Source organism: Ranitomeya variabilis, chromosome 1 (genome assembly GCF_051348905.1).
Source record: "Ranitomeya variabilis isolate aRanVar5 chromosome 1, aRanVar5.hap1, whole genome shotgun sequence".
Taxonomy (NCBI): Eukaryota; Metazoa; Chordata; class Amphibia; order Anura; family Dendrobatidae; genus Ranitomeya; species Ranitomeya variabilis.
The window spans coordinates 527257179-527282166 of record NC_135232.1 but is presented as its reverse complement, the minus strand read 5'-3'; positions in this window follow the sequence as shown (position 1 = coordinate 527282166).

Below are 24988 nucleotides of genomic sequence, written 5' to 3'. Positions count from 1 at the left end.
GGGTGGTGTGTGATCGTTTTTCCAAAATGGTCCATTTGGTGCCCTTGCCTAAGTTGCCTTCCTCCTCCGATTTGGTTCCTTTATTTTTTCAGAATGTGGTTCGCTTGCACGGCATCCCTGAAAATATTGTGTCTGACAGAGGATCCCAGTTTGTGTCCAGATTTTGGCGGATTTTTTGTGCTAAGATGGGCATTGATTTGTCTTTTTCGTTGGCCTTCCATCCTCAGACGAATGGCCAAACCGAGCGAACTAATCAGACGTTGGAAACTTATTTAAGATGTTTTGTTTCTGCTGATCAGGATGATTGGGTTACTTTTTTGCCATTGGCCGAGTTTGCCCTTAATAATCGGGCTAGTTCTGCTACTTTGGTTTCGCCTTTTTTCTGCAATTCTGGTTTTCATCCTCGTTTTTCCTCGGGTCAGGTTGAGCCTTCTGACTGTCCTGGGGTGGATTCTGTGGTGGATAGGTTGCAGCAGATTTGGAACCATGTGGTGGACAATTTGAAGTTGTCACAGGAGAAGGCTCAGCGCTTTGCCAACCGCCGTCGCGGTGTTGGTCCCCGACTTCGTGTTGGGGACTTGGTATGGCTGTCTTCTTGGTATGTTCCTATGAAGGTTTCCTCTCCTAAATTCAAGCCTCGCTTCATCGGTCCTTATAAGATTTTGGAAATCCTTAACCCGGTGTCTTTTCGTTTGGACCTCCCAGTATCGTTTGCCATTCATAATGTGTTCCATAGGTCTTTGTTGCGGAGGTATGTGGTGCCTGTGGTTCCTTCTGTTGAGCCTCCTGCTCCGGTGCTGGTTGAGGGCGAATTGGAGTACGTGGTGGAGAAGATCTTGGATTCTCGTATTTCCAGACGGAGGCTTCAGTATTTGGTTAAGTGGAAGGGCTATGGTCAGGAGGATAATTCCTGGGTTGACGCCTCTGATGTTCATGCGGCCGATTTGGTTTGTGCCTTCCATGCGGCTCATCCTGATCACCCTGGGGGTCTTGATGAGGGTTCGGTGACCCCTCCTCAAGGGGGGGGTTGTTATGATTCCCAATGGCAGGGACATAGGCAAAAACAGGACTAGCTCTAGGAAGATGGAATCTAAGCTGACCGCGATGCTGAACCTAACGCACAACTACCAGTGGCCGGGGAACGTACCTGCGTTTTATCCCTAGACGTCTCGCACCAGCCGGAGATCTAGCTACCCCTACCAGAGGAAACACAGACCTGGCTTGCCTCCAGAGAAAACCCCAAAGTAATAGTAGCCCCCAACATATAATGATGGTTAGTTAAGAAGAAAACACATACGCAGTATGAATACAGGTTCAGCAAAGAGAGGCCCACTAACTAGATAGCAGAAAATACAAAAGTGGACTTCGCGGTCAACTCAAAACCCTACAAAATACCATCCTGAAATGACTTTAAACTCCGGTATCAACTCATGACACCGGAGTGGTCATTTCAGTTCACTAGAGCTTCCAGCAGCAAGATTAATATAAATGCACGCTGGACAAAAGGTACAAATGATCAAACTTATCTGACTCAGCAGACTTGGAGCAGGTATCAAGTAACAGAGGAGCTCTGGTAACATTGATAGCCGGCAAGTAAATGAGTGAGAAGCCAGACTATATAGGAAACTCCCATTTCCTGATGGGAACAGGTGCACTGGAGATAGAAGACAGAAGTCAACCAGTACCACAGTAGCCACCAGAGGTAGCCCACAAACGGAATTCACAACAGTACCCCCCCCTTGAGGAGGGGGCACCGAACCCTCATGAGAACCACCAGGGCGATCTGGACGAGCCCTGTTATGACCCCAATGGCGAGGGTCTCAGAGATATCAGCAAGTCTGCGAAGTACAAAAATCCAGCTCATAGGGCAGTGGTAACTGGGTTGACCATATATCTACTCCTAACGCCAACACTAGAAGTAGCCGGGGAACATGCCTACGTTGGTCGCTAGATGTCTCGCGCCAGCCGGAGAGCTAACTACCCCTAGAAGAGGAAAACAAAGACCTCTCTTGCCTCCAGAGAAAAGACCCCAAAAGTTGGACACAAGCCCCCCACAAATAATAACGGTGAGGTAAGAGGAAATGACAAACACAGAGATGAACTAGGTTTAGCAAAGAGAGGCCCACTTACTAATAGCAGAATGTAGTAAGATAACTTATATGGTCAACAAAAACCCTATCAAAAATCCACACTGGAGATTCAAGAACCCCCGAACCGTCTAACGGCCCGGGGGGAGAACTCCAGCCTCCCTAGAGCTTCCAGCAAGGATAGGATAAAGATTATGTACAAGCTGGACAAAAATGCAAACAAAAACAAATAGCAAAAGCAAGAAAGCAGACTTAGCTTAATCAAGCAGGAACCAGGATCAGTAGACAAGAGCACTACAGATTAGCTCTGATATCAACGTTGCCAGGCATTGAACTGAAGGTCCAGGGAGCTTATATAGCAACACCCCTGACCTAACGACCCAGGTGAGCATACAAGGGATGACAGACATACCCAGAGTAAAATCACTAGTAGCCACTAGAGGGAGCCAAAAGGTAAATTCACAACAGATCCCTATGAAAGGCGCGAACCAAATCAGAGGCATGAACATCAGAGGCAGTCACCCAAGAATTATCCTCCTGACCGTATCCCTTCCATTTAACCAAATATTGAAGTCTCCGTCTGGAAATGCGAGAGTCCAAAATCTTCTCCACAACATACTCCAATTCACCCTGCACCAGCACAGGAGCAGGAGGCTCAACAGAAGGAACAACCGGTATCTCGTACCTCCGCAACAAAGACCGATGGAAGACATTATGAATAGTGAAAGATGCCGGTAGGTCCAAACGAAACGATACAGGATTAAGAATCTCCAAAATCTTATAAGGACCTATGAACCGAGGTTTAAACTTAGGAGAAGAGACCCTCATAGGGACAAAACGAGAAGATAACCACACCAAGTCCCCAACGCGAAGACGATTACCAGCACGACGATGACGATTAGCAAACTGCTGAGTCTTCTCCTGGGACAACTTCAAGTTGTCCACCACATGACTCCAAATCTGGTGCAATCTATCCACCACAGTGTCCACTCCAGGACAATCCGAAGATTCCACCTGACCAGATGAAAAACGAGGGTGAAACCCCGAATTGCAGAAGAAAGGAGAAACCAGAGTGGCAGAACTAGCCCGATTATTAAGGGCAAACTCCGCCAACGGCAAAAAGGCGACCCAGTCATCCTGATCAGCAGACACAAAACACCTCAAATAAGTCTCCAAGGTCTGATTAGTACGCTCTGTCTGGCCATTCGTCTGAGGATGGAAAGCAGACGAAAAAGACAAATCAATGCCCATCCTGGCACAGAACGCCCGCCAAAATCTAGACACAAATTGGGATCCCCTGTCAGAAACGATGTTTTCCGGGATACCATGTAGACGAACCACATTTTGGAAAAATAGAGGAACCAACTCCGATGAAGAAGGCAACTTGGGCAAGGGTACCAAATGAAGCATTTTAGAAAAACGGTCACACACCACCCAGATAACGGTCATTTTCTGAGAAACCGGGAGATCCGAAATAAAGTCCATAGAGATGTGTGTCCAAGGCCTCTTCGGAATAGGCAAGGGCAACAACAATCCACTAGCCCGAGAACAACAAGGCTTGGCCCGAGCACAAACATCACAAGACTGTACAAAAGTACGCACATCCCGAGACAGGGAAGGCCACCAGAAGGACCTGGCCACCAAATCTCTGGTACCAAAGATTCCAGGGTGGCCTGCCAACACAAAAGAATGAACTTCCAAGATGACTCTACTGGTCCACTGATCTGGAACAAACAGTCTCCCAGGCGGACAACGATCAGGCCTATCCACTTGAAACTCCTGCAAAGCACGTCGCAAGTCTGGAGAGACAGCAGACGATATCACCCCATCCTTAAGGATGCCCGTAGGCTCAGAATCACCAGGGGAGTCAGGCTCAAAACTCCTAGAAAGGGCATCTGCCTTCACATTTTTTTAACCTGGTAGATATGAGACCACAAAATTAAACCGGGAGAAAAACAACGACCAGCGCGCCTGTCTAGGATTCAGACGCCTGGCTGACTCAAGGTAAATCAGATTCTTGTGATCAGTCAAGACCACCACCTGATGCCTAGCACCCTCAAGCCAATGACGCCACTCCTCAAAGGCCCACTTCATAGCCAAAAGGTCCCGATTACCAACATCATAATTTCGCTCGGCGGGCGAAAATTTTCGAGAAAAGAACGCACATGGTCTCATCACCGAGCAATCAGAACCTCTCTGCGACAAAACCGCCCCCGCTCCGATCTCTGAAGCATCAACTTCAACCTGAAAAGGAAGTGAAACATCAGGTTGGCGCAACACAGGAGCAGAAGAAAAGCGGTGCTTAAGCTCCCGAAAGGCCTCCACAGCCGCCGAGGACCAATTGGAAACATCAGCACCCTTCTTAGTCAAATCCGTTAGAGGCTTAACGACACTTGAAAAACCAGTTATAAATCGACGATAGAAATTAGCAATGCCCAAGAATTTCTGAAGGCTCTTAAGGGAAGTCGGTTGCGTCCAATCACAAATAGCCCGAACCTTGACAGGATCCATCTCAATAGAAGAAGGGGAAAAATATACCCCAAAAAAGAGATCTTCTGAACCCCAAAAATACACTTTGAACCCTTTACAAACAAAGAATTAGCCCGCAAAACCTGAAAAACCTTCCTGACCTGTTGAACATGCGACTCCCAGTCATCGGAAAAAATCAAAATATCATCCAGGTACACAATCATAAATTTATCCAGATATTCACGGAAAATATTGTGCATAAAGGACTGAAAGACTGAAGGGGCATTAGAAAGACCAAAAGGCATTACCAGATACTCAAAATGGCCCTCGGGCGTATTAAATGCAGTTTTCCACTCATCTCCCTGCTTAATCCGCACCAAATTATACGCACCCCGAAGGTCAATCTTAGAGAACCACCTTGCCCCCTTAATACGAGCAAACAAATCAGTCAACAGTGGCAAAGGATACTGTTATTTGACTGTAATCTTATTCAACAGCCGATAATCAATACAAGGCCTCAGGGAACCATCCTTTTTACCCACGAAAAAAAAACCTGCTCCTAAAGGGGATGAGGATGGACGAATATGTCCCTTTTCCAAGGACTCCTTAATATACTCTCGCATAGCCGCATGCTCTGGCACAGACAGAATGAACAAACGACCTTTAGGAAATTTGCTGCCAGGAATCAAATCTATAGCACAATCGCAATCCCTGTGAGGAGGGAGCGAACTAAGTTTAAGGTACCGTCACACTAAGCGACGCTGCAGCGATAGCGACAGCGATGCCGATCGCTGCAGCGTCGCTGTTTGGTCTCTGGAGAGCTGTCACACAGACCGCTCTCCAGCGACCAACGATGCCGAGGCCCCCGGGTAACCAGGGTAAACATCGGGTTGCTAAGCGCAGGGCCGCGCTTAGTAACCCGATGTTTACCCTGGTTACCAGCGTAAAAGTTAAAAAAACAAACAGTACATACTCACCAGCGCGTCCCCCAGCCTCTGCTTCCTGACACTGACTGAGCTCCGGCCCTAACAGCACAGCGGTGACGTCACCGCTGTGCTTTCACTTTCAGTTTAGGGCCGGCGATCAGTAAGAGTCAGGAAGCAGAGGCTGGGGGACGCGCAGGTGAGCATGTACTGTTTGTTTTTTTACATTTTACGCTGGTAACCAGGGTAAACATCGGGTTACTAAGCGCGGCCCTGCGCTTAGTAACCCGATGTTTACCCTGGTTACCAGTGTAAAATATCGCTGGTATGGTTGCTTTTGCTGTCAAACACGGCGATACACGGCGACCTAGCGACCAAATAATGTGCAGACCTTCTAGCAGCGACCAGCAATTTCACAGCGGGATTCTGATCGCTGCTGCGTGTCAAATACAGCGATATCGCTCCCTAGGACGCTGCAACGTCACAGATCGCTGGCGACGTTGCTTAGTGTGACGGTACCTTTAGGCTCCTCAAAAACATCACAATAGTCAGACAAAAATGCCGGAACCTCAGAGGAAGTAGATGAAGCAATGGAAACCAAGGGTACTCCCCCATGAACCCCCTGACATCCCCAGCTTAATACGGACATTGTCTTCCAGTCAAGAACTGGGTTGTGAGTTTGTAACCATGGCAATCCAAGCACTAAAACATCATGCAAATTATGCAACACAAGGAATCGAATCACCTCCTGATGGTCTGGAGTCATACACATAGTCACTTGTGTCCAGTATTGAGGTTTATTCCAAGCCAATGGTGTGGAGTCGATACCCTTCAAAGGAATAGGGACTTCCAGAGACTCTAGACTAAACCCACAGCGCCTGGCAAAGGACCAATCCATAAGATTCAAGGCGGCGCCAGAGTCCACATAGGCATTCACATTAATAGATGATAACGAACAAATCAAAGTTACAGACAAAAGAAACTTAGACTGCAAGTTGCTAACTGCAAAAGACTTATCAACCCTTTTAGTGCGTTTAGAGCATGCTGATATAACATGAGCAGAATCGCCACAATAGAAACACAACCCATTTTTACGCCTATAATTCTGCCGTTCACTTCTGGACAGAATTCTATCACATTGCAAATTCTCCGGTGCCTGCTCAGAAGACACCACCAAATGGTGCACAGGTTTGCGCTCCCGCAAATGCCGATCAATCTGAATAGCCATTGTCATGGACTCATTCAGACCTGTGGGCGTAGGAAACCCCACCATGACATCTTTAACGGCGTCAGAGAGACCCTCTCTGAAATTCGCCACCAGGGCGCACTCATTCCACTGAGTAAGCACAGACCATTTACGAAACTTTTGACAATATATTTCAGCTTCATCATGCCCTTGAGAGAGGGCTATCAAGGCCTTTTCAGCTTGAATTTCCAAATTCGGTTCCTCATAGAGCAACCCCAGCGCCAGAAAAAACGCATCCACATTGAGCAGCGCAGGATCCCCTGGTGCCAATGCAAATGCCCAATTCTGGGGGTCACCCCGCAGCAAGGAAATAACAATCTTAACCTGCTGAGCAGGGTTTCCAGCGGAGTGAGGTCTCAGAGAAAGATACAATTTACAATTGTGCTTGAAATTCAAAAAACGAGATCTATCTCCAGAAAAAAACTCTGGTATAGGAATTTTAGGTTCAGACATAGGAGCATGTATGACGAAATCTTGTATATTTTGAACCTTAGAAGCAAGATTATTCAGATGTGAAGCTAAACTCTGGATATCCATTTTTCAGCAGCTGAGATCTGAGCCATTCAGGGATTAAGAGGAGGGAAAGAAGCAGACTGCAATTATGGCTAAACAGCCTTCAGAGTAAAAAAAAAAAAAAAAAAAGGTGTCAGAGACTTCTTTTCTCTCCTACTTCAGCCAATACTTAACACATTAGGGCCGGCTATATTGTCATGATTCCCAATGGCAGGGACATAGGCAAAAACAGGACTAGCTCTAGGAAGATGGAATCTAAGCTGACCGCGATGCTGAACCTAACGCACAACTACCAGTGGCCGGGGAACGTACCTGCGTTTTATCCCTAGACGTCTCGCACCAGCCGGAGATCTAGCTACCCCTACCAGAGGAAACACAGACCTGGCTTGCCTCCAGAGAAAACCCCAAAGTAATAGTAGCCCCCAACATATAATGACGGTTAGTTAAGAAGAAAACACATACGCAGTATGAATACAGGTTCAGCAAAGAGAGGCCCACTAACTAGATAGCAGAAAATACAAAAGTGGACTTCGCGGTCAACTCAAAACCCTACAAAATACCATCCTGAAATGACTTTAAACTCCGGTATCAACTCATGAAACCTGAGTGGTCATTTCAGTTCACTAGAGCTTCCAGCAGCAAGATTAATATAAATGCACGCTGGACAAAAGGTACAAATGATCAAACTTATCTGACTCAGCAGACTTGGAGCAGGTAGCAAGTAACAGAGGAGCTCTGGTAACATTGATAGCCGGCAAGTAAATGAGTGAGAAGCCAGACTATATAGGAAACTCCCATTTCCTGATGGGAACAGGTGCACTGGAGATAGGAGACAGAAGTCAACCAGTACCACCAGTAGCCACCAGAGGGAGCCCACAAACGGAATTCACAACAGGGGGTACTGTTGTGAACTCTATTTCTGGGCTCCCTCTTGTGGTCACAAGTGGTACTGTGTGAGTGCTGTCTTTCTGCAGGTTGTGACTGGCATCAGCTGTCTCGTTATCTGTGGGCTGGTTTTCTATTTAAGCTCACTTGGACTCTCAGTCCATGCCTGCTGTCAATGTATTCAGTGCTATTCTGATTCCTTCTGACTACCTTGCTACCAGTCTCTTCAAGAGAAGCTAAGTTTCCGTTTTGTTCATTTTTTGATCATCTGTGTTCAATATGTTTCTTGTCCAGCTTGCTAATATGTGATTTCCAGCTTGCTGGTAGCTCTAGGGGGCTGAGTTTTTCCCCCCCCAACACCGTTAGTTGGTGTGGGGGTCTTGAATTCTCAGCGTGGATATTTTGGTAGGGTTTTTTGCTGACCGCACAGTTCTCTATCTGTTTTCTGCTATCTAGTATTAGCGGGCCTCATTTGCTGAATCTGTTTTCATTCCTACGTGTGTCCTTTCTCCTTACCTCACCGTTATTATTTGTTGGGGGCTTCCTATATCTTTGGGGTTATTTCTCTTGAGGAAAGTGAGGTCTTGCTTTCTCTTTAGGGGTAGTCAGTTTCTCAGGCTGCGTCGAGACGTCCAGGATTTTAGGCACGTTCACCGGCTACCTTTAGTGTGTTTGGATAGGATCAGATTTGCGGTCAGTCCAGTTACCACCTCCCTAGAGCTTGTTCTTTGCCTATTAACTTAGCTGGTATTTCCTGTGATCCCCAGCCACTGGGATCATAACAAAGCTGGTCTACACGAGAAGCTAATCCCTGAACATCCATGCTAGCACAAGACTCCTCAGCCACCCAGAGAAAAAGAGGGAAGAAAAGACCAACAGGCTACAGAAAAAAAAATGGCTCAACACCTTTCTTCCCTTCTTCTGAGATGCATTTAACTCATTGTTGGCCAGTTGTACTGTTATGATCCGGTGACCTTGGAGCCGCATGAGACTTTCTCAGGAAAAGGTGGAACCTGTACTGACCGCAAACCCTAAACTGACACCGCAACTAGAAGTAGCCGTGGGGTGTACCTAACACATCCTAGACACCTCGACACAGCCGGAGGACTAAATACCCCTATAGATGGAAATGGGAATTCTATCTTGCCTCAGAGCAGAACCCCAAAGGATAGGCAGCCCCCCCACAAATATTGACTGTGAGTATTAGAGGAAAGACACACGCAGGCAGAAAACAGGATTTAGCAAAAGAGGCCACGCTAGCTAAATAGGAAAGGATAGGACAGAATACTAAGCGCTCAGTATTAAAACCCTAAAAATATCCACAGCAGATAATACAAAACTTCCACTATCTAACTAAAGACATGGAATGTATATCTGCATCTCCTGAGAATCCAACTTGACTGAAATATCCAAACACAGTCTAAGCTGGACAAGAAAAAACAATGAATAGCACTGAATTGTAAAGCACACAACATGTGTGCTGTAGAAACAAAAAACAAACACTTATCTTTGCTGATTTTGGCAGCAGGGCAGGAGGAACCAGACAGAGATGCAAAACCTCCAAGAACAATGGACAACTGGCAAGGTCTAATGAATCCTGCACACCTAAATACCCCAGTCAGAGCTGCAATCAGCAGGGACACCTGCCCAGGATTGCAACCCAGGGACAACTGAACTACCACCAACAACCACCGGAGGGAACCCAAGAGCAGAATTCACAACACTGGACTGAGACAAGGATTTATTCGTGTCAAGTATCCTCAAGAATAACTGTGCTTCATAGACTTTCTGCTTGATTGCATTTTCCTCTGAAGTTTCCTATAGACTGCTAAGCTGCGTTTATTATTTGCACCAAGTGTTGTGGACTTGAGTTTCTCTCTGCACCTGTTTGAATCACCGTTTGATAATATAGACTTTACCACTTATAAAACTGTGTCCTGTAGTTGTCTTGTTCCACGCAAAGAGTCTCCTGAGTTATCCCCTATAATTATTACAGGATACTTGACACGCATAAGTCCTTGTCTTAGTTTAGTCCAAACACAGATAAATATACTTATAAGGCAGTTCAAATAATATCTTAGCTCAACCAGGGAGGTCTGGTTAATAGTCTCAGGTTTTTGCAGAGCAGCAACAGCTTACATGTCCAGCAAATGCAGATGGAAGTAAACACGAGCAGCAGATGAAGGAGGATTACTGGAAACTGGTGTATGCAGCAGGAACTCAGAGCAGAGTAGCAGGATCACCACACAGGTTCACAGGAGCAGGTATAAAGCCAGGGAGTCACCAGAGTCAGAAGCTGGATGCAAGGCAGAATACTCTAGCACAGACTGAAGGCTGGGGTGGAGTTTTATAGCAGGAAGACACAGTGCACATGAGACCAAAGACACCATCTTGGAAAAGGGCAGTAATGCACAAAAGGTAATAAAAATGTTCAGAGTCCTGACATTACTCCCTCCTTAGAAGCGGCCTCAGGATGATCCTGGACCTGGTTTCTCAGGGAATCTCTGATGAAAACGAGAAATCTTCTGTTGGGCATTGATGTTTTCCACAGGTTCCCAAGAGTCTTCCTCAGGGGGATAGTCCTGACATCCATGTTGTGGGTTTTTTTTCTGAGTTTTTCTATGTTAACCGGTTCAGTAACGTCAGCTGATCCTCTGCTGTGGGTCCGGCAATTTCTCCTGCTCTGTCCACTTTCACACTACTACTGATTTTAAACTTGCTCCAATTAGGCCTCTGCCTCCACTCTGTTTCTAGTATTTACCCTGGGCTCCAACACCAACAGTTGTGGCTCCGAAGTGCTGTCTGCACAGTCAACACTTGCTCCTGAGTTATTGGGTTTGAGTAACGTCAGCTGATCCCCTGCTGTGTGTCCGGCAATTTCTCCTGCTCTGTCCACATTCACACTACTACTGATTTTAAACATGCTCCAATCAGGCCTCTGCCTCCACTCTGTTTCTACTATTTACCCTGGGCTCCATTACTGCGAGTTGCTGCTCAGAAGTGCCGTCTGCACAGTCAACACATGCTCCAGTGTTATTGGGGTTCAGTAGCGTCAGCTGATCCCCTGCTGTGTGTCCGGCAATTTCTCCTGCTCTGTCCACATTCACACTACTACTGATTTTAAACTTGCTCCAATTAGGCCTCTGCCTCCACTCTATTTCTAGTATTTACCTTGGGCTCCAACACCGCTAGTTGCTGCTCAGAAGTGCCGTCTGCACAGTCAACACTTGCTCCTGTGTTACTGGGGTTCAGTAATGTCAGCTGATCCCCTGCTGTGTGTCCGGCATTTTCTCCTGCTCTGTCCACATTCACACTACTACTGATTTTAAACTTGCTCCAATTAGTCCTCTGCCTCCACTCTGTTTCTAGTATTTACCCTGGGCTCCAACACCACCAGTTGAGGCTCCAAAGTGCTGTTGCACAGTCACTTGCTCCTGTGTTATTGGGGTTGAGTAACGTCAGCTGATCAACTGCTGTGTGTCCGGCAATTTCTCCTGCTCTGTCCACATTCACACTACTACTGATTTTAAACCTGCTCCAATTAGGCCTCTGCCTCCACTCTGTTTCTAGTATTTACCCTGGGCTCCAACACCGCCTGTTGCTGCTCAGAAATGCCATCTGCACAGTCAACACATGCTCCAGTGTTATTGGGGTTCAGTAACGTCAGCTGATCCCCTGCTGTGTGTCCGGCAATTTCTCCTGCTGTGTCCACATTCACGCTACTACTGATATTAAACTTGCTCCAATTAGGCCCCTGCCTCCACTCTGTTTCTAGTATTTACTCTGGGCTCCAACACCGCCAATTGCAGCTCAGAAGTGCCATCTGCACAGTCAACACATGCTCCAGTGTTATTGGGGTTCAGAAACGTCAGCTGATCCCTGCTGTGTGTTCGGCAATTTCTCCTGGTCTGTCCACATTCACACTACTACTGATTTTAAACTTGCTCCAATTAGGCCTCTGCCTCCAATCTGTTTCTAGTATTTACCATGGGCTCCAACACCGCCAGTTGCAGCTCAGATGTGCTGTCTGCACAGTCAACACATGCTCCAGTGTTATTGGGGTTCAGTAACGTCAGCTGTTCCCCTGCTGTGTGTCCGGCAATTTCTCCTGCTCTGTCCACACTCACACTACCACTGATTTTAAACTTGCTTTAATTAGGCCTCTGCCTCCACTCTGTTTCTACTATTTACCCTGGGCTCCAACACCTCCAGTTGCAGCTCAGAAGTGCCATCTGCACAGTCAACACATGCTCCAGTGTTATTAGGGTTCAGAAAAGTCAGCTGATCCCTGCTGTGTGTTGGGCAATTTGTCCGCCTCTGCCTACACTCTGTTTCTAGTATTTACCCTGGGCTCCAACACCACCAGATGCTGCTCAGAAGTGCCATCTGCACAGTCAACACTTGCTCCCTTGCTATTGGGGTTCAGTAACGTCAGCTGATCCCCTGCTGTGTGTCTGGCAATTTCTCCTGCTCTGTCCACATTCACACTACTACTGATTTTAAATTTGCTCCAATTGGGTCTCAGCCTCCACTCTGTTTCTAGTATTTACCCTGGGCTCCAACACCGCCAATTGCAGCTCAGAAGTGCCGTCTGCACAGTCAACATATGCTCCAGTGTTATTGGGGTTCAGTAACGTCAGCTGATCCCCTGCTGTGTGTCCGGCAATTTCTCCTGCTCTGTCCACATTCACACTACCACTGATTTTAAACTTGCTTCAATTAGGCCTCTGCCTCCACTCTGTTTCTAGCATTTACTCTGGGCTCCAACACCGCCAGTTGCAGCTCAGAAGTGCCGTCTGCACAGTCAACACATGCTCTAGTGTTATTGGGGTTCAGTATCGTCAGCTGATCCCCTGCTGTGTGTCCGGCAATTTCTCCTGCTCTGTCCACATTCACATGACTACTGATTTTAAACTTGCTCTATTAGGCGTCTGCCTCCACTCTCTTTCTAGTATTTACCCTGGGTTTCAACACAGCCAGTTGCTGCTCAGAAGTGCCATCTGCACAGTCAACAGATGCTCCAGTGTTATTGGGGTTGAGTAACGTCAGCCGATCAACTGCTGTGTGTCCGGCAATTTCTCCTGCTCTGTCCACATTCACACTACTACTGATTTTAAACCTGCTCCAATTAGGCCTCTGCCTCCACTCTGTTTCTAGTATTTACCCTGGGCTCCAACACCGCCTGCTGCTGCTCAGAAATGCCGTATGCATAGTCAACACATGCTCCAGTGTTATTGGGGTTCAGTAACGTCAGCTGATCCCCTGCTGTGCGTCCGGCAATTTCTCCTGCTCTGTCCACATGCACACTACTACTGATTTTAAACTTGCTCCAATTAGGCCTCTGTGTTGTGAATTTGCTTTTTGCTCCCTCTAGTGGTTACTAGTTTTTTGACTCTGGTTTTTCTGTCATTCCTTTTATCCGCACCTGGGTCGTTAGTTAGGGGTGTTGCTATATAAGCTCCCTGGACCTTCAGTTCAATGCCTGGCAACGTAGTTATCAGAGCTAGTCTGCTGTGCTCTTGTCTACTGATCCTGGTTCCAGTTATATCAGCTAAGTCTGCTTTTTGCTTTTTGCTATTTGTTTTGGTTTTGTATTTTTGTCCAGCTTGTTCCAAATCTATATCCTGACCTTTGCTGGAAGCTCTAGGGGGCTGGTGTTCTCCCCCCGGACCGTTAGACGGTTCGGGGGTTCTTGAATTTCCAGTGTGGATTTTGATAGGGTTTTTGTTGACCATATAAGTTACCTTTCTTTATTCTGCTATCAGTAAGCGGGCCTCTCTGTGCTAAACCTGGTTCATTTCTGTGTTTGTCATTTCCTCTTACCTCACCGTCATTATTTGTGGGGGGCTTCTATCCAGCTTTGGGGTCCCTTTCTCTGGAGGCAAGAAAGGTCTTTGTTTTCCTCTACTAGGGGTAGCTAGATTCTCCGGCTGGCGCGTGTCATCTAGAATCAACGTAGGAATGATCCCCGGCTACTTCTAGTGTTGGCGTTAGGAGTAGATATATGGTCAACCCAGTTACCACTGCCCTATGAGCTGGATTTTTGTATTCTGCAGACTTCCACGTTCCTCTGAGACCCTCGCCATTGGGGTCATAACAGTTTGCCAGGCCAGTATTAAATGTTTAATGCATTGCAGAAGAGGGATTATAAGAAAGAAGATTCTGAGTTTTTTTTTTTCTTCTTCCCCTTTACCTCAGAGTGGCTATGCTTGCTGCAGACATGAATGTCCAGACCTTGATTACAAGTGTGGACCAGCTGGCTACTCGTGTGCAGGGCATACAAGACTATGTTATCAGAAATCCTAGGTCAGAACCTAAAATACCGATTCCTGAACTGTTTTCCGGAGACAGGTTTAAGTTTAGGAATTTCGTGAATAATTGTAAATTGTTTTTGTCCCTGAGACCCTGTTCATCTGGAGATTCTGCTCAGCAAGTAAAAATTGTTATTTCGTTCTTACGGGGCGACCCTCAGGATTGGGCTTTTTCGCTGGCGCCAGGAGATCCGGCATTGGCTGATCTTGATGCGTTTTTTCTGGCGCTCGGTTTACTTTATGAGGAACCCAATCTTGAGATTCAGGCAGAAAAGGCCTTGCTGGCTATGTCTCAGGGGCAGGACGAGGCTGAAGTGTATTGCCAAAAATTTCGGAAATGGTCCGTGCTGACACATTGGAACGAGTGTGCACTGGCCGCTAATTTTAGAAATGGCCTTTCTGAAGCCATTAAGAATGTTATGGTGGGTTTTCCCATTCCCACAGGTCTGAATGATACTATGGCACTGGCTATTCAAATTGACCGGCGGTTGCGGGAGCGCAAAACCGCAAATTCCCTCATGGTGTTGTCTGAACAGACACCTAATTCGGTGCAATGTGATAGAAAAACCGCAAATTCCCTCATGGTGTTGTCTGAACAGACACCTGATTTAATGCAATGTGATAGAATCCTGACTAGAAATGAGCGGAAAATTCATAGACGCCGGAATGGCTTGTGCTACTACTGTGGTGATTCTACACATGTTATCTCAGCATGCTCTAAACGTATAGCTAAGGTTGTTAGTCCTGTCACCGTTGGTAATTTGCAACCTAAATTTATTCTGTCTGTAACTTTGATTTGCTCACTGTCATCTTATCCTGTCATGGCGTTTGTAGATTCAGGTGCTGCCCTGAGTCTTATGGATCTCTCATTTGCTAAGCGCTGTGGTTTTACTCTTGAACCATTAGAAAATCCTATTCCTCTTAGGGGTATTGATGCTACACCATTGGCAGCAAATAAACCGCAGTATTGGACACAGGTTACCATGTGCATGACTCCTGAACACCGCGAGGTGATACGTTTCCTGGTTTTACATAAAATGCATGATTTGGTTGTTTTAGGGCTGCCATGGTTACAGACCCATAATCCAGTCCTGGACTGGAAGGCTATGTCAGTCTCAAGTTGGGGCTGTCGTGGTATTCATGGGGATTCCCTGCCTGTGTCTATTGCTTCTTCTACGCCTTCGGAAGTTCCGGAGAATTTGACTGATTATCAGGATGTCTTCAGTGAGTCTGAGTCCAGTGCACTGCCTCCTCATAGGGACTGTGACTGTGCTATAGATTTGATCCCAGGCAGTAAATTTCCTAAGGGAAGACTGTTTAATCTGTCGGTACCTGAACATACCGCTATGCGTTCATATATCAAGGAGTCTCTGGAGAAAGGACATATTCGTCCGTCTTCTTCCCCTCTTGGTGCGGGATTCTTTTTTGTGGCAAAAAAGGACGGATCTTTGAGACCTTGTATTGATTATCGGCTTTTAAATAAGATCACTGTCAAATTTCAGTATCCTTTACCACTGTTGTCTGACTTGTTTGCTCGGATTAAAGGTGCCAAGTGGTTCACCAAGATAGACCTTCGTGGTGCGTACAACCTTGTGCGCATTAAGCAAGGTGATGAATGGAAAACCGCATTCAATACGCCCGAAGGTCATTTTGAGTACTTGGTGATGCCTTTTGGGCTCTCCAATGCGCCTTCAGTTTTTCAGTCCTTTATGCATGACATTTTCCGGAAGTATCTGGATAAATTTTTGATTGTTTATCTGGATGATATTTTGGTTTTTTCTGATAATTGGGATTCGCATGTGGAGCAGGTCAGGTTGGTCTTTAAAATTTTGCGTGAAAATTCTTTGTTTGTCAAGGGCTCAAAGTGTCTCTTTGGTGTACAGAAGGTTCCCTTTTTGGGGTTCATTTTTTCCCCTTCTGCTGTGGAGATGGACCCAGTCAAGGTCCGAGCTATTCTTGATTGGACTCAGCCCTCGTCAGTTAAGAGTCTTCAGAAGTTCTTGGGCTTCGCTAACTTCTACCGTCGTTTTATCGCTAATTTTTCTAGCACTGTGAAACCTTTGACGGATATGACCAAGAAGGGCTCCGATGTAGCTAACTGGGCTCCTGCTGCCGTGGAGGCTTTCCAGGAGTTGAAACGCCGGTTTACTTCGGCGCCTGTTTTGTGCCAGCCTGACGTCTCACTTCCCTTTCAGGTTGAGGTGGATGCTTCGGAGATTGGGGCAGGGGCCGTTTTGTCGCAGAGAGGCCCTGGTTGCTCTGTTATGAAACCTTGTGCCTTTTTCTCTAGGAAGTTTTCGCCTGCCGAGCGAAATTATGATGTGGGCAATCGGGAGTTGTTGGCCATGAAATGGGCATTTGAGGAGTGGCGTCATTGGCTCGAGGGTGCTAAGCATCGTGTGGTGGTCTTGACTGATCACAAAAATCTGATGTATCTCGAGTCTGCTAAACGCCTTAATCCGAGACAGGCCCGCTGGTCATTGTTTTTCTCCCGCTTTGATTTTGTTGTCTCGTATTTACCAGGTTCAAAGAATGTGAAGGCCGATGCTCTTTCTAGGAGCTTTGTGCCTGATGCTCCTGGAGTCGCTGATCCTGTTGGTATTCTTAAAGATGGAGTTATCTTGTCAGCTATTTCTCCGGATCTGCGACGTGTGTTGCAGAGATTTCAGGCTGATAGGCCTGAGTCTTGTCCACCTGACAGACTGTTTGTCCCGGATAAGTGGACCAGCAGAGTCATTTCCGAGGTTCATTCCTCGGTGTTGGCAGGTCACCCGGGAATTTTTGGCACCAGAGATCTGGTGGCCAGGTCCTTTTGGTGGCCTTCCTTGTCAAGGGATGTGCGGTCATTTGTGCAGTCCTGTGGGACTTGTGCTCGAGCTAAGCCTTGCTGTTCTCGTGCCAGCGGTTTGCTCTTGCCCTTGCCTGTCCCGAAGAGACCTTGGACACATATCTCCATGGATTTCATTTCTGATCTTCCGCTATCTCAGGGCATGTCCGTTATCTGGGTGATATGTGATCGCTTCTCCAAGATGGTCCATTTGGTTCCTTTGCCTAAGCTGCCTTCCTCTTCCGATCTGGTTCCTGTGTTTTTCCAGAACGTGGTTCGTTTGCACGGCATCCCTGAGAATATTGTGTCAGACAGAGGATCCCAGTTCGTTTCCAGGTTCTGGCGATCCTTTTGTAGTAGGATGGGCATTGATTTGTCGTTTTCGTCTGCTTTCCATCCTCAGACTAATGGACAGACGGAGCGAACCAATCAGACTTTGGAGGCTTATTTGAGGTGTTTTGTCTCTGCTGATCAGGACGATTGGGTGACATTCTTGCCGTTGGCTGAGTTTGCCCTTAATAATCGGGCTAGTTCCGCCACCTTGGTTTCGCCTTTTTTCTGCAACTCTGGTTTCCATCCTCGCTTTTCTTCGGGTCATGTGGAGCCTTCTGACTGTCCTGGGGTGGATTCTGTGGTGGATAGGTTGCAGCGGATCTGGAATCATGTGGTGGACAACTTGAAGTTGTCACAGGAGAAGGCTCAGCGCTTTGCCAACCGCCGCCGCGGTGTGGGTCCCCGACTACGCGTTGGGGATTTGGTATGGCTTTCTTCCCGCTTTGTTCCTATGAAGGTCTCCTCTCCCAAATTTAAACCTCGTTTTATTGGGCCTTACAAGATATTGGAAATCCTTAATCCTGTATCTTTTCGTCTGGATCTTCCTGTGTCGTTTGCTATTCACAATGTATTTCATAGGTCCTTGTTGCGGCGGTACATTGTGCCTGTAGTTCCTTCTGCTGAGCCTCCTGCTCCGGTGTTGGTTGAGGGCGAGTTGGAGTACGTGGTGGAGAAGATCTTGGATTCTCGCCTCTCCAGGCGGAGGCTTCAGTACCTGGTCAAGTGGAAGGGCTATGGTCAGGAGGATAATTCCTGGGTGGTCGCCTCTGATGTTCATGCGGCCGATTTAGTTCGTGCCTTTCATGCCGCTCATCCTGATCGCCCTGGTGGTCGTGGTGAGGGTTCGGTGACCCCTCACTAAGGGGGGGGTACTGTTGTGAATTTGCTTTTTGCTCCCTCTAGTGGTTACTAGTTTTTTGACTCTGGTTTTTCTGTCATTCCTTTTATCCGCACCTGGGTCGTTAGTTAGGGGTGTTGCTATATAAGCTCCCTGGACCTTCAGTTCAATGCCTGGCAACGTAGTTATCAGAGCTAGTCTGCTGTGCTCTTGTCTACTGATCCTGGTTCCAGTTATATCAGCTAAGTCTGCTTTTTGCTTTTTGCTATTTGTTTTGGTTTTGTATTTTTGTCCAGCTTGTTCCAAATCTATATCCTGACCTTTGCTGGAAGCTCTAGGGGGCTGGTGTTCTCCCCCCGGACCGTTAGACGGTTCGGGGGTTCTTGAATTTCCAGTGTGGATTTTGATAGGGTTTTTGTTGACCATATAAGTTACCTTTCTTTATTCTGCTATCAGTAAGCGGGCCTCTCTGTGCTAAACCTGGTTCATTTCTGTGTTTGTCATTTCCTCTTACCTCACCGTCATTATTTGTGGGGGGCTTCTATCCAGCTTTGGGGTCCCTTTCTCTGGAGGCAAGAAAGGTCTTTGTTTTCCTCTACTAGGGGTAGCTAGATTCTCCGGCTGGCGCGTGTCATCTAGAATCAACGTAGGAATGATCCCCGGCTACTTCTAGTGTTGGCGTTAGGAGTAGATATATGGTCAACCCAGTTACCACTGCCCTATGAGCTGGATTTTTGTATTCTGCAGACTTCCACGTTCCTCTGAGACCCTCGCCATTGGGGTCATAACAGTTTGCCAGGCCAGTATTAAATGTTTAATGCATTGCAGAAGAGGGATTATAAGAAAGAAGATTCTGAGTTTTTTTTTTTCTTCTTCCCCTTTACCTCAGAGTGGCTATGCTTGCTGCAGACATGAATGTCCAGACCTTGATTACAAGTGTGGACCAGCTGGCTACTCGTGTGCAGGGCATACAAGACTATGTTATCAGAAATCCTAGGTCAGAACCTAAAATACCGATTCCTGAACTGTTTTCCGGAGACAGGTTTAAGTTTAGGAATTTCGTGAATAATTGTAAATTGTTTTTGTCCCTGAGACCCTGTTCATCTGGAGATTCTGCTCAGCAAGTAAAAATTGTTATTTCGTTCTTACGGGGCGACCCTCAGGATTGGGCTTTTTCGCTGGCGCCAGGAGATCCGGCATTGGCTGATCTTGATGCGTTTTTTCAGGCGCTCGGTTTACTTTATGAGGAACCCAATCTTGAGATTCAGGCAGAAAAGGCCTTGCTGGCTATGTCTCAGGGGCAGGACGAGGCTGAAGTGTATTGCCAAAAATTTCGGAAATGGTCCGTGCTGACACATTGGAACGAGTGTGCACTGGCCGCTAATTTTAGAAATGGCCTTTCTGAAGCCATTAAGAATGTTATGGTGGGTTTTCCCATTCCCACAGGTCTGAATGATACTATGGCACTGGCTATTCAAATTGACCGGCGGTTGCGGGAGCGCAAAACCGCAAATTCCCTCATGGTGTTGTCTGAACAGACACCTAATTCGGTGCAATGTGATAGAAAAACCGCAAATTCCCTCATGGTGTTGTCTGAACAGACACCTGATTTAATGCAATGTGATAGAATCCTGACTAGAAATGAGCGGAAAATTCATAGACGCCGGAATGGCTTGTGCTACTACTGTGGTGATTCTACACATGTTATCTCAGCATGCTCTAAACGTATAGCTAAGGTTGTTAGTCCTGTCACCGTTGGTAATTTGCAACCTAAATTTATTCTGTCTGTAACTTTGATTTGCTCACTGTCATCTTATCCTGTCATGGCGTTTGTAGATTCAGGTGCTGCCCTGAGTCTTATGGATCTCTCATTTGCTAAGCGCTGTGGTTTTACTCTTGAACCATTAGAAAATCCTATTCCTCTTAGGGGTATTGATGCTACACCATTGGCAGCAAATAAACCGCAGTATTGGACACAGGTTACCATGTGCATGACTCCTGAACACCGCGAGGTGATACGTTTCCTGGTTTTACATAAAATGCATGATTTGGTTGTTTTAGGGCTGCCATGGTTACAGACCCATAATCCAGTCCTGGACTGGAAGGCTATGTCAGTCTCAAGTTGGGGCTGTCGTGGTATTCATGGGGATTCCCTGCCTGTGTCTATTGCTTCTTCTACGCCTTCGGAAGTTCCGGAGAATTTGACTGATTATCAGGATGTCTTCAGTGAGTCTGAGTCCAGTGCACTGCCTCCTCATAGGGACTGTGACTGTGCTATAGATTTGATCCCAGGCAGTAAATTTCCTAAGGGAAGACTGTTTAATCTGTCGGTACCTGAACATACCGCTATGCGTTCATATATCAAGGAGTCTCTGGAGAAAGGACATATTCGTCCGTCTTCTTCCCCTCTTGGTGCGGGATTCTTTTTTGTGGCAAAAAAGGACGGATCTTTGAGACCTTGTATTGATTATCGGCTTTTAAATAAGATCACTGTCAATTTTCAGTATCCTTTACCGCTGTTGTCTGACTTGTTTGCTCGGATTAAAGGTGCCAAGTGGTTCACCAAGATAGACCTTCGTGGTGCGTACAACCTTGTGCGCATTAAGCAAGGTGATGAATGGAAAACCGCATTCAATACGCCCGAAGGTCATTTTGAGTACTTGGTGATGCCTTTTGGGCTCTCCAATGCGCCTTCAGTTTTTCAGTCCTTTATGCATGACATTTTCCGGAAGTATCTGGATAAATTTTTGATTGTTTATCTGGATGATATTTTGGTTTTTTCTGATAATTGGGATTCGCATGTGGAGCAGGTCAGGTTGGTCTTTAAAATTTTGCGTGAAAATTCTTTGTTTGTCAAGGGCTCAAAGTGTCTCTTTGGTGTACAGAAGGTTCCCTTTTTGGGGTTCATTTTTTCCCCTTCTGCTGTGGAGATGGACCCAGTCAAGGTCCGAGCTATTCTTGATTGGACTCAGCCCTCGTCAGTTAAGAGTCTTCAGAAGTTCTTGGGCTTCGCTAACTTCTACCGTCGTTTTATCGCTAATTTTTCTAGCACTGTGAAACCTTTGACGGATATGACCAAGAAGGGCTCCGATGTAGCTAACTGGGCTCCTGCTGCCGTGGAGGCTTTCCAGGAGTTGAAACGCCGGTTTACTTCGGCGCCTGTTTTGTGCCAGCCTGACGTCTCACTTCCCTTTCAGGTTGAGGTGGATGCTTCGGAGATTGGGGCAGGGGCCGTTTTGTCGCAGAGAGGCCCTGGTTGCTCTGTTATGAAACCTTGTGCCTTTTTCTCTAGGAAGTTTTCGCCTGCCGAGCGAAATTATGATGTGGGCAATCGGGAGTTGTTGGCCATGAAATGGGCATTTGAGGAGTGGCGTCATTGGCTCGAGGGTGCTAAGCATCGTGTGGTGGTCTTGACTGATCACAAAAATCTGATGTATCTCGAGTCTGCTAAACGCCTTAATCCGAGACAGGCCCGCTGGTCATTGTTTTTCTCCCGCTTTGATTTTGTTGTCTCGTATTTACCAGGTTCAAAGAATGTGAAGGCCGATGCTCTTTCTAGGAGCTTTGTGCCTGATGCTCCTGGAGTCGCTGATCCTGTTGGTATTCTTAAAGATGGAGTTATCTTGTCAGCTATTTCTCCGGATCTGCGACGTGTGTTGCAGAGATTTCAGGCTGATAGGCCTGAGTCTTGTCCACCTGACAGACTGTTTGTCCCGGATAAGTGGACCAGCAGAGTCATTTCCGAGGTTCATTCCTCGGTGTTGGCAGGTCACCCGGGAATTTTTGGCACCAGAGATCTGGTGGCCAGGTCCTTTTGGTGGCCTTCCTTGTCAAGGGATGTGCGGTCATTTGTGCAGTCCTGTGGGACTTGTGCTCGAGCTAAGCCTTGCTGTTCTCGTGCCAGCGGTTTGCTCTTGCCCTTGCCTGTCCCGAAGAGACCTTGGACACATATCTCCATGGATTTCATTTCTGATCTTCCGCTATCTCAGGGCATGTCCGTTATCTGGGTGATATGTGATCGCTTCTCCAAGATGGTCCATTTGGTTCCTTTGCCTAAGCTGCCTTCCTCTTCCGATCTGGTTCCTGTGTTTTTCCAGAACGTGGTTCGTTTGCACGGCATCCCTGAGAATATTGTGTCAGACAGAGGATCCCAGTTCGTTTCCAGGTTCTGGCGATCCTTTTGTAGTAGGATGGGCATTGATTTGTCGTTTTCGTCTGCTTTCCATCCTCAGACTAATGGACAGACGGAGCGAACCAATCAGACTTTGGAGGCTTATTTGAGGTGTTTTGTCTCTGCTGATCAGGACGATTGGGTGACATTCTTGCCGTTGGCTGAGTTTGCCCTTAATAATCGGGCTAGTTCCGCCACCTTGGTTTCGCCTTTTTTCTGCAACTCTGGTTTCCATCCTCGCTTTTCTTCGGGTCATGTGGAGCCTTCTGACTGTCCTGGGGTGGATTCTGTGGTGGATAGGTTGCAGCGGATCTGGAATCATGTGGTGGACAACTTGAAGTTGTCACAGGAGAAGGCTCAGCGCTTTGCCAACCGCCGCCGCGGTGTGGGTCCCCGACTACGCGTTGGGGATTTGGTATGGCTTTCTTCCCGCTTTGTTCCTATGAAGGTCTCCTCTCCCAAATTTAAACCTCGTTTTATTGGGCCTTACAAGATATTGGAAATCCTTAATCCTGTATCTTTTCGTCTGGATCTTCCTGTGTCGTTTGCTATTCACAATGTATTTCATAGGTCCTTGTTGCGGCGGTACATTGTGCCTGTAGTTCCTTCTGCTGAGCCTCCTGCTCCGGTGTTGGTTGAGGGCGAGTTGGAGTACGTGGTGGAGAAGATCTTGGATTCTCGCCTCTCCAGGCGGAGGCTTCAGTACCTGGTCAAGTGGAAGGGCTATGGTCAGGAGGATAATTCCTGGGTGGTCGCCTCTGATGTTCATGCGGCCGATTTAGTTCGTGCCTTTCATGCCGCTCATCCTGATCGCCCTGGTGGTCGTGGTGAGGGTTCGGTGACCCCTCACTAAGGGGGGGGTACTGTTGTGAATTTGCTTTTTGCTCCCTCTAGTGGTTACTAGTTTTTTGACTCTGGTTTTTCTGTCATTCCTTTTATCCGCACCTGGGTCGTTAGTTAGGGGTGTTGCTATATAAGCTCCCTGGACCTTCAGTTCAATGCCTGGCAACGTAGTTATCAGAGCTAGTCTGCTGTGCTCTTGTCTACTGATCCTGGTTCCAGTTATATCAGCTAAGTCTGCTTTTTGCTTTTTGCTATTTGTTTTGGTTTTGTATTTTTGTCCAGCTTGTTCCAAATCTATATCCTGACCTTTGCTGGAAGCTCTAGGGGGCTGGTGTTCTCCCCCCGGACCGTTAGACGGTTCGGGGGTTCTTGAATTTCCAGTGTGGATTTTGATAGGGTTTTTGTTGACCATATAAGTTACCTTTCTTTATTCTGCTATCAGTAAGCGGGCCTCTCTGTGCTAAACCTGGTTCATTTCTGTGTTTGTCATTTCCTCTTACCTCACCGTCATTATTTGTGGGGGGCTTCTATCCAGCTTTGGGGTCCCTTTCTCTGGAGGCAAGAAAGGTCTTTGTTTTCCTCTACTAGGGGTAGCTAGATTCTCCGGCTGGCGCGTGTCATCTAGAATCAACGTAGGAATGATCCCCGGCTACTTCTAGTGTTGGCGTTAGGAGTAGATATATGGTCAACCCAGTTACCACTGCCCTATGAGCTGGATTTTTGTATTCTGCAGACTTCCACGTTCCTCTGAGACCCTCGCCATTGGGGTCATAACAGTTTGCCAGGCCAGTATTAAATGTTTAATGCATTGCAGAAGAGGGATTATAAGAAAGAAGATTCTGAGTTTTTTTTTTTCTTCTTCCCCTTTACCTCAGAGTGGCTATGCTTGCTGCAGACATGAATGTCCAGACCTTGATTACAAGTGTGGACCAGCTGGCTACTCGTGTGCAGGGCATACAAGACTATGTTATCAGAAATCCTAGGTCAGAACCTAAAATACCGATTCCTGAACTGTTTTCCGGAGACAGGTTTAAGTTTAGGAATTTCGTGAATAATTGTAAATTGTTTTTGTCCCTGAGACCCTGTTCATCTGGAGATTCTGCTCAGCAAGTAAAAATTGTTATTTCGTTCTTACGGGGCGACCCTCAGGATTGGGCTTTTTCGCTGGCGCCAGGAGATCCGGCATTGGCTGATCTTGATGCGTTTTTTCTGGCGCTCGGTTTACTTTATGAGGAACCCAATCTTGAGATTCAGGCAGAAAAGGCCTTGCTGGCTATGTCTCAGGGGCAGGACGAGGCTGAAGTGTATTGCCAAAAATTTCGGAAATGGTCCGTGCTGACACATTGGAACGAGTGTGCACTGGCCGCTAATTTTAGAAATGGCCTTTCTGAAGCCATTAAGAATGTTATGGTGGGTTTTCCCATTCCCACAGGTCTGAATGATACTATGGCACTGGCTATTCAAATTGACCGGCGGTTGCGGGAGCGCAAAACCGCAAATTCCCTCATGGTGTTGTCTGAACAGACACCTAATTCGGTGCAA